The sequence below is a fragment of the Rousettus aegyptiacus genome, unplaced genomic scaffold (genome assembly GCF_014176215.1).
Source record: "Rousettus aegyptiacus isolate mRouAeg1 unplaced genomic scaffold, mRouAeg1.p scaffold_m13_p_12, whole genome shotgun sequence".
Lineage (NCBI taxonomy): Eukaryota > Metazoa > Chordata > Mammalia > Chiroptera > Pteropodidae > Rousettus > Rousettus aegyptiacus.
In genome coordinates this window covers 21,857,658-21,866,595 of record NW_023416287.1, presented here as the reverse complement: position 1 = coordinate 21,866,595, position 8,938 = coordinate 21,857,658, and positions in this window count along the sequence as shown.

The following is an 8,938-nucleotide window of genomic DNA, read 5'->3' as shown; positions in this document are numbered from 1 at the left end:
GATTCCCACCTAGGAAGGGATCTAATTGTTGCAACCACCACAGTTCAGACCAGCTGGTTATCTGGCCCAGGGTCAGAGCTATTGCCAGCCATAGAGCCAGGGATCACAGTGGTCCAGATTCGGCCTGGTAAGGATATTTTCAGTCCTAGTTTTTGGGGTGGCTCAGAGGGAAAGGTCCATCCACCCAGAAAAGCTCTCACAGGTTTAAAAAGGATTTTCAACAGCCACTGGTTCTGGGACTTCTGAATTCAGAGCAGTCGTTCTCATTAGAGGCATTTTGTTACTGGTGGGAGTATTTTGGATCGTTTGAAAAATTGGCAAGTAAGGGAACCTCTGGGCATTAAATGGGCGGGGCTAAGAATATATTGCAACACTTTAGACATTTCCTGATGAAAAGATACCCAAAATTCATCACTGAAAAAGACTGTCACAATGACGTTCTTTCTAACAAGTTCAGCTTAAACTGATATCTACCATGGAGCACGTGTGATGTTTCTGTCTGGTCTTGTAAACTATTCACCATGCTAAACAACCCTGGAACTACAGTTTGGGGCAAAACTGGTTGCTTTCTCAGGCAATGACCACAGGAAGAAACAGGCATGTGAGGCAAGAGTTGAGCACGTCTATGGCTTTAGATGGCATTGCCAAAGTGCCCTCCAGAGCAGCAGTACCCCTTTGTGTGCCCACAGTATGAAGCTTGCCAAACCCCACTAGGTACTCCTTAAAGCTGATTTTGAGCTCATTCCAGGAAGTACCTGGTACAGAAGTATGGATTCCCTGCAACTCTATCCTAACCACTAGCATTTGAGAAGGAACCTGTTGGGACTAGCTCCTAGGGCCAAATAACAGGAGGCCTTCCTTCTTTAAAATGGGTTTTGCTCGTGTCTTGGGCTATAGTTGTAGCCTCCCATTCCCACTTCTTCTAGGTCCACTGTTCTCAGGCCAGGACAGGGAAGCAGAAAACACATTGTCGACTTCCAGTGTCCAGTCTGGGTCCCAGGCTGAGTAAGCTCCTGTGCTGTATCGACTACATCTCAGCGGCCCATGCCTCACCTCACGTCCCGTCCATCAGCAAGTTCTCTAGGTTCTGTTGCAAATGCATTCCAAATCCAGTCCTCATCATCCCTCCCCTGCGATCTCCAAGGCCCAGCCTCCATCATCTCACATAAACAACAGTGACCTTCTCATGGGTCCCTGAAGAGCCCCGCAGGATGTGGTCCCTGCCCATCACTTGTTATCCCTTTGTCCTGCTTTATTTTCTTATCTCCATCTGATGCATTACATACTGTTTGTTTTCCTTCGTTCCCTCCACTGGGTTATAAGCCCCACAAAGGCAGGGGTTTTTTGTATTCACTCTTGTACCCTGAACACCTGGCACAGTACCTGACACATAGTAGGTTCTCAAAAAATAACTTAAATGGTTAGACGCACCTGTAAAATCCTCTCTATTTAAAAGATGAAGGTGATGATGCTTAAAGGACCCCATACAGTAATAAGTGCTTAGGTAGGTAACTGCACTCCCTCCCTTCCTCCCAAAGCAGGTCCTTATTCAGCCACAGGAGGGCATCATTCTAAAGGATACTTGTAACTTCCAGCAAAGGCTTCCAGGTTCTTCTAGCAAAGACACTAAGAGAAGGTAGAGCTAAAAGCAGATGTACAGGTGGGGTGAGAAAGCAGGGTGTGAAAGGAACGCCCCCAGCACTTCCCCTGCCCTGCCTGGACTGGACGTGGAAGTTATTAAGGGCCAATTACCCTCCATATTGAGCTCCTGAGATCCTCGATGCCAGGACCAGGACTTTAACCATCACTGATGATAACAGCAGCTATCATTATTTGAGCACAACTTTCTGCAATGCCCTACCTTACCTCATGTAGTTTGACAACAACCCAAAGGTACTATGGTTAGCCTATTTTATGGAGTAAGACACTGAGACTTAGCATGCTGAACAGATTTAACTGTTAAGCCACACACCAAGTAAAAGGCAGAACCGAGATCTGAATCCCCGACTGCCTGCCCAAGTCTTTGGTTGTAGGAGTAGTTAGGTCAGGGGCCAAGTTATAGTAACTCAGCTGGCCGCTGTCAGGTGGTTCCAGTGAGGGCCTGTCTGTACCACAGTTGAGGGGGTGGACACAAGGAAATGGATGATTCATGAAGAAGTTTAGTGTAGTCTCGCTACAGAACCTCAAACACTCCTTAGAGAGGGTCAGAGGATCCCACAATAGAGAGTCTATTTCCAAGTGATCACAAGATGAAATGCATCTAACTACGTGCAAAACTGCCTGCACCACCTCCTCCCCCAGCATCCCTGCCATTTTCTACTACCTCCTCCCCCGGCATCCACTCCTCCACCATCACCTCTACCCATCCCCACGATTACCTATACCGCCACATCCACCTTTATCTCCACCACTTCCACCATCTTCTAGGACACTCCACTCTCACTTGCCTGCCGCCTCCCAGCTCTCTTTGCCAGATCCTCGTTTTTTGTTTAGTGAGTTGGCTTTTTTGAGCACTTTATTACTTTCTATCATAACAAGGTGCTCCAAGGTCATCTTGTTGTTTACTACTGCAGTCCTAGAATCAGCTGTTTTTCCAAGGAGCCCTGGTTTCTTTAATTGGAGAATTATATTAGAAACCAAGATCTGGGCACTCAGTGAGCTCACTGCTCTTTGGGTATCTTTCTTTTAGGCCATCTCAGCTAATAGAGCAAAGAGAAATACGTCTGCCTACTAACCCATAATATACATATATCCATAAATATACATAACCCTCCATATCTATATGTAACCTTCCATATCTATATCTAAATTAAACATAAGTTCTTACTGAAGACTCTTTTTTATAATGCCTATTTCATTGACGAGATATTCATTTTTTCCTTCATTTTAAGGGAATTTGTAATGATTGTCAAAGCATTTTTATGATGGCTGCTTTCAAACATTTTTCAGATAATTCTAACATCTAATTCATCTCGGTGTTGGAGTCAATTGATTGTTTTGTCATTCAAGTTTTGATCTTTTGAGTTTTATTATAATGAGTGTTTTCAGTTGTATCCTAGTCATTTTGTCTCTTATGTTCAGAAACTCTAGGTCCTAGTTAAATCCTATATTTTAGCAGGCACTCACCATGTTTAGGTTTAATGCACAGGTGAACTATGGGCTGTGGTTCCAATCGCAGTTTGGTTTTCAGAGGCTTTGTAGTATTATTTTGGTCTGCTTAATTTGTCTGGTGTTACTTGGTCTCCCACTGACCTCTGCTCTTGCTGCCATAAGGGGGAAGGGTTTTCTCCAGGGCCGGCCATCATAGGTCTCTTGGTGGGGAGGGAGGTGTCAGATCTGCTGTAGTGGCTTATTATGGTGGGATCCCTCCTACCTGTCATTCCACCTACTCACCCCCATTATTCTCTGTGGGAAGGAGAGTGCTTCCCCTGCATGCTTATTGTTAATGAGGCTCCCCATCTCTCTATCTTGTGGTGTTGAGTGCACCTGACATTAGCACAGGGGTTGCCATTCAATCCAAGGCTGCATACCTGCCTTCTGTTGTAAGGTTGGGGTCAGGCAATGCCAGATCAGGATTCCTTCTTCTGCAGAGTAGGGGGACATAAAACACCCTGCCTCTTTAGTGTTCCTCCAGTCCTAGGCATCCAAATCAGTTTACTTTCCTCTACTGGAGTCCTCCTTGGGTTGCCTCTTGGTTTATCATTGTGCTTAACAGGGAGGAGCAGGGAGAAATGGGTCCATGTGATCTTGTCTGACCAGAAGTCCAGTAAGTGCTTTTTAACGCTATGGATTTGTGTTGCCAAACTGCTTTCTTGAAAGGTCACACTAACATATATTCCCTCAAATAATGCGTGAGTGCCTGATCTCATTTTACAGAGGAAGAGACTGACACTCAGAGTAAGGCCACCTGCCAATGTCACATAGGAGCACATGGCAATACAGAGTCCTGCCCAAATCCTGTGTTCTTCCTTTGACACCACTGCCTGCTGCAAACATGCCCAGCACCATTGTCCAATGCTACAGGAAGCTCACAGCCTGGCCCAGACAGCAGACCCAAGAGTTCATGTTCTAGGGAACAGAAAGGAGGTGGAGACTGAGGCCTGAGAGTGAGCAATTAGTCCAGAGGGAACATCCTTGACCCTGACATTTATGTCCTAGCCCAGGCACTACACCCTTCCCAAAATCTTCACTCCTGCCCCTTCCAGCCCTCTGTGTTAAAACACTACAGGCTCTAGGCAAGTGTAGATTCAGGGCTCCCAAATGTGAGGAATTCTGTATGTCACCAGTGATTATTGCCACTAGCCACTGGGGTGGGAAATGGGGGGCAGATACAGGCACTTGTGATAGAACAGACACTGACTGCCCTAGGACCCAATCCTGGCTAAGCTGATCCCACTTGGCAAGCCACTGTCCCTGTTTGAGCGTTAATTTCCTTTCCTTGGAACAGAAGTAATCATTCCCATCTTTCAGATAATCCATGTTAACAGGCTAGATAGACTGTAAGTTCTGTTAAAATGTGAAAGATGGAAAGCTGTAAAGAAACAAATTGAATCTTGGCTCTCTCTGGCTCAAAACCCTCCAGTGACTTCCATCACATTTGAATTAAAAGCAAGGCCTCACTGCAATAACTCAACCACCACTCCCACCTCCCCCCAACACACACACACACACACACACACACACACACACACACTCCAGCCACATTGGCCTTCTGGTTGCTCCTGGTACTAACCTAGCAAGCTCAAACCTCAGGACATTTGTATCTGCTGTTCCCTCTGCCACAAATGTTTTTCCATGATTGTGTGACAGCTTGCCTTGACCTCATTCAGGTGACTGCTCAAATGCCATGTCCTCAAAGAGACCTTTTCTGATCACCCTGGCTAAAATAATACCCATGACCCCTTGCTTTCCTTTACCCTGCCTTAATTTTCTTCCTAGACTGATCATTTAACATATATATGTGTGTTTCTTTTAGATCTCTCTCCAGAGCCTCCATGGAGGCAGAGACCATGTCTTCTCTAATCACTATGACATCCTTGAGCCTAGAACAATGCCAGGCACATGAAGAACTCCTGCCTCCCTGCCCACAGCTCTTCCCACTGCACAACCCTCCTCGCCCTGAGAACTTTCACAGAGTCCCTTGTGTTTCTTCTTCCCTGTGAAGGGCTCATATCTGGAGGGGAACTGCTCCATGCTGGTACCCTGACAACCTTGAACATGTCCACCTAGGCCATGTAGGCAAGGCTTAAGCACAGCTGACCTAAGCCTTAGTGGAACACCCAGGGAACCTCCTAGAACATGAGAAGGCAGATGGTCTTGAGAGAAGCAGCCACAGGCCATTTCTATCTTCAGGGATGATGCAGTCATAGGTCATTTCTCATCTGCCGCCACGGTTCTGATGAGGTAGGGCTTCCTTACCCCACCCCAGCCCACCCTGCCCCCCTCCCAGCAGCATACAGCTGCAGGCTGTCAAACTCCTTAGCTACAGCTTGGAATTAGGGCCCCATCATTCCTGTTGCATATCATCTGTCCCCTTTTGTTTCAGTGTCATCCTGTGGACAACAGATATGGAGAACTGACATCCTTGCTCATCTTTCTTTTGCTGTCTATGTTAATAACAAACTGTCTCAATCCATTTGGGCTTGATGTGTTCCCACCTGCTAAATCTATGACTGAGTGGCACTCTAACCTAGCAGCTCCTGTACTTGGAATCTGTTAGCCTGTCTGATATTACTTTCATGTCAGCATGATTGTCCCCTCTGAGAAGCCTCTGTTGCGCATCCCTCACCTTGTTCCTGACCACTACCTCTCCTCAGGATACAGTTACTGGGATCCTCAGTTACTTAGAAGCCTGAACCAATAAGTATGTTGAGACTACCACATGCAGCAAAGTCGATCTTCATAATAACAATATTTTAAAAGAACACCATGCTCCTCAAGACAAATATAATGATCCTGTGTGAATTCCCCATGCTCACTCCACCTTCATTTGTGTCCACTATAGGAATAGCATTTATTTTCTTCTTCTGTGGCTTCACAGTACCGAGGAAGCAGCAGAGCCATTAGGGCCAAACAGACCTGAGCACATTTCTGGCTTTATGTGGTTTATTAGTTTCCTGAGGCTGTTGTAGTGAATTACCACAGATTGACTAGGAGGCTTAAAACAACAGAAATTTATTCTCTTACAGTCTGGAAGCTGAAAATCCAAAATCAGAGAGGAAAGAGCTCAGGACAGCAACCTAATAAAGTTGTTTATGAACTTCTGGGCTCATCCCCCTGATGAGCATGTGTGAATTAAACACTAAACAGCTCATGTAGAGAACTTACTACAGGATAGACTTCTGCCCAGGTCTCAGATAGACCACTGACTGGCACAAACATGAGACAGATTCAAATGGCATTGGAAAGCCTCTGAAAATAGTAATGACATTGATGTCAAACCCACAGAAGTCTGCTTAGAACTCACAGCCTGAGCCAATTTGGTCAATTGCTTGCTAAAACAAAAAATATCACCATTCTCCATAGGATTTTTAAGACTCTGAGTATTATAAGATTCAAAAAGTCCAGGCTATATTCCAATATTATTTGGAATATATGGAGAAACATGAAAACCTCAACTCACATGGGAAAAGACAATCAAAAGATGCCAATGCTGAGATGACACAGCTGTTGAAATTTTTTGACAAAATCTTTAAAACAGCTACTATAAAAATGCTCCACCAAGTAAGGGCAAACCATCTAGAAACAAATGGAAAGATAGAAAGTTTAAATAAATAAGTAGAACATATAAAAAACAAAATGAAACTCTTAGAAGTAAAAAATAAAGTAAGCAAAAATTTAAAAACTCTTTGGATAAGTGCAAAGAATGGAGATGGCAGAGACACAAATCAGTGATCATGAATATAGAAGAACGGAAATTATCATATCCGAACAAAAAGAGAAACAAATTGGGGGTAAATGACCAGAATTTCAGGAACCCGTGGGAGATCCAAATGAGCTAATGTTTGTGTCATCAGAATCTGAGAGAGGAGAAATGAAGTAATGCAGAAAAAAATACATATGAAGAAATAATGGCTGAAAACTTCCCTTTTTGGTGAAAGATACAAACCTACATGTTTAAGGAAGTGAATGAACTGGAAACAGGATAAAATCAAAGAAATCGAAGCTCTATTTTTCAGATTTCGAAGCTGCAAGGAAGGAGTCACTTCCCTTGTCATCAGGGATGCTTACACTTTGAGACTCGGATGGCTCTCTGTCTCCTTTATAAGCCATAAAAATAATATACTGAGAGAGGAAAAATAAATTCAATAAGTTCAGAATGATTATACATGAAAAGTCAGATCTCCTGCCTTTTTTCCCCAGTCCCACCTTTTAGAGTCACTCACTGTGTTTGTCATAAGTTCTTCTAGTTGCTAAAAGGTGATTTTAAAAGATTTGAACACTTAACATTTTTATTAATTATAACTAGGCTTAAAATAACAAATCAAGTCTCTTAAGAAAATAATTTTGTGAAAAATTAACAACATGGTTATATATGAACATAGAATCAAAACCAACATGGAAAGGAATTCTCCCAGTTATTTAAAAGATCTTAAAAATATGACCCTAAAGTTTCCTTCCCCATAAATCATTGTGGTTAAAAGTATGGTGACCAGATTATGTTAAGCCCTTCAGATAACAAACAAGAAAAGCCTTCACAAACTGTCTTGGTAAGCTGCGTTGTGAAGTTTAGACTGCTCCAGGTGATATTGAACTTGTGAGCTTCAGGAATACCCTTGAAGCACATATTTCCCTCTGTTCTAATTCACCATGATTGTAAGATGTACGTTAGCTAAAAAGTTTCTTCTGACTCTGATAATAGGATGACCTCCAATTTGAGAATGTTGGAAAGGGCAAAAATGGTTTACATTCAAATGGACAAAATGTGGTATTAAAAGGTAGGATTCATTACTTTCTTACAAACATTTAATAAGTGTCCCTTGTGTTGCACAGCACACATCAGTCCTGGTGGCCAACTCATCTTAGGGTTGTGCTACCTGTCACCACTGGTAGCTGAAATGGTACTCACGTTTCCTTTCCTCAAAGCAGCGAAGAAAAGTTTGTGTGAACAAGAGGTTCTTGGTGAATTGCCACAGGTAAAGGGAAACAAAGTCTTGTATCTGTGGTTTGGATATAAGACTCTCAAAGGCAGATCTGTTTTGAACTGATGCCCAATCCAGAGCCATGAAAGAACCACTGGAACGTAGAATGAAAGTGAGAGAAAACATGTGCTGTTGGGCTTCAGGAAAGTCTGGACTCAAAACTCTGCAGTCTGACTTTCTATAGGTGGCTGAGGTTGGACAGTGGGTGGGTGGGCAGTTTTCTGGCAACTGCTGGGCTCTCCCTTTTAAGTGTCTCTTAATAACCATTCTTCTCTTCTTCTTATAGGCACAGAACCCCCATTTTCAGTTGGCACATGCCACCCAGAATGAGGATTACATTTCTCAGCCTCCCATGCAGCTAAATTTGGCTATAAAACTGGGTTGTAGCCAATGAGGTATGAGGAGAAGAGATATATGCAACTTCTAGGTTATGCACTTAAAGGGAGAGAGATATGCCTTTACACTCCCCTTCTCCCATTTCCATTGTTTGGGATGTATATATGCTGGGTAGCCAGCTTGGAATATCATCTGGAGCAATCACATAGGACACTAGGATCCTAGGATAGAGAGGCATAAGTAGAAGGCGCATGGGTCTCTGGACAGCCTATGAAGCAGAGCCATCCTATCCGCCTCTGTATTGTTATGAGAGACAGCAACTTCAGTTCACTGAGATTAGAGGGAAAGGGACACAGGTAATGAGAAGAGTGTCAAAGAATTGAGGTCATATTTAAAACACATCAGGAACACATGCAGGGAGACTCAGAGAAGGATTAGTCCACATCTGCCTCCCTCAGGTC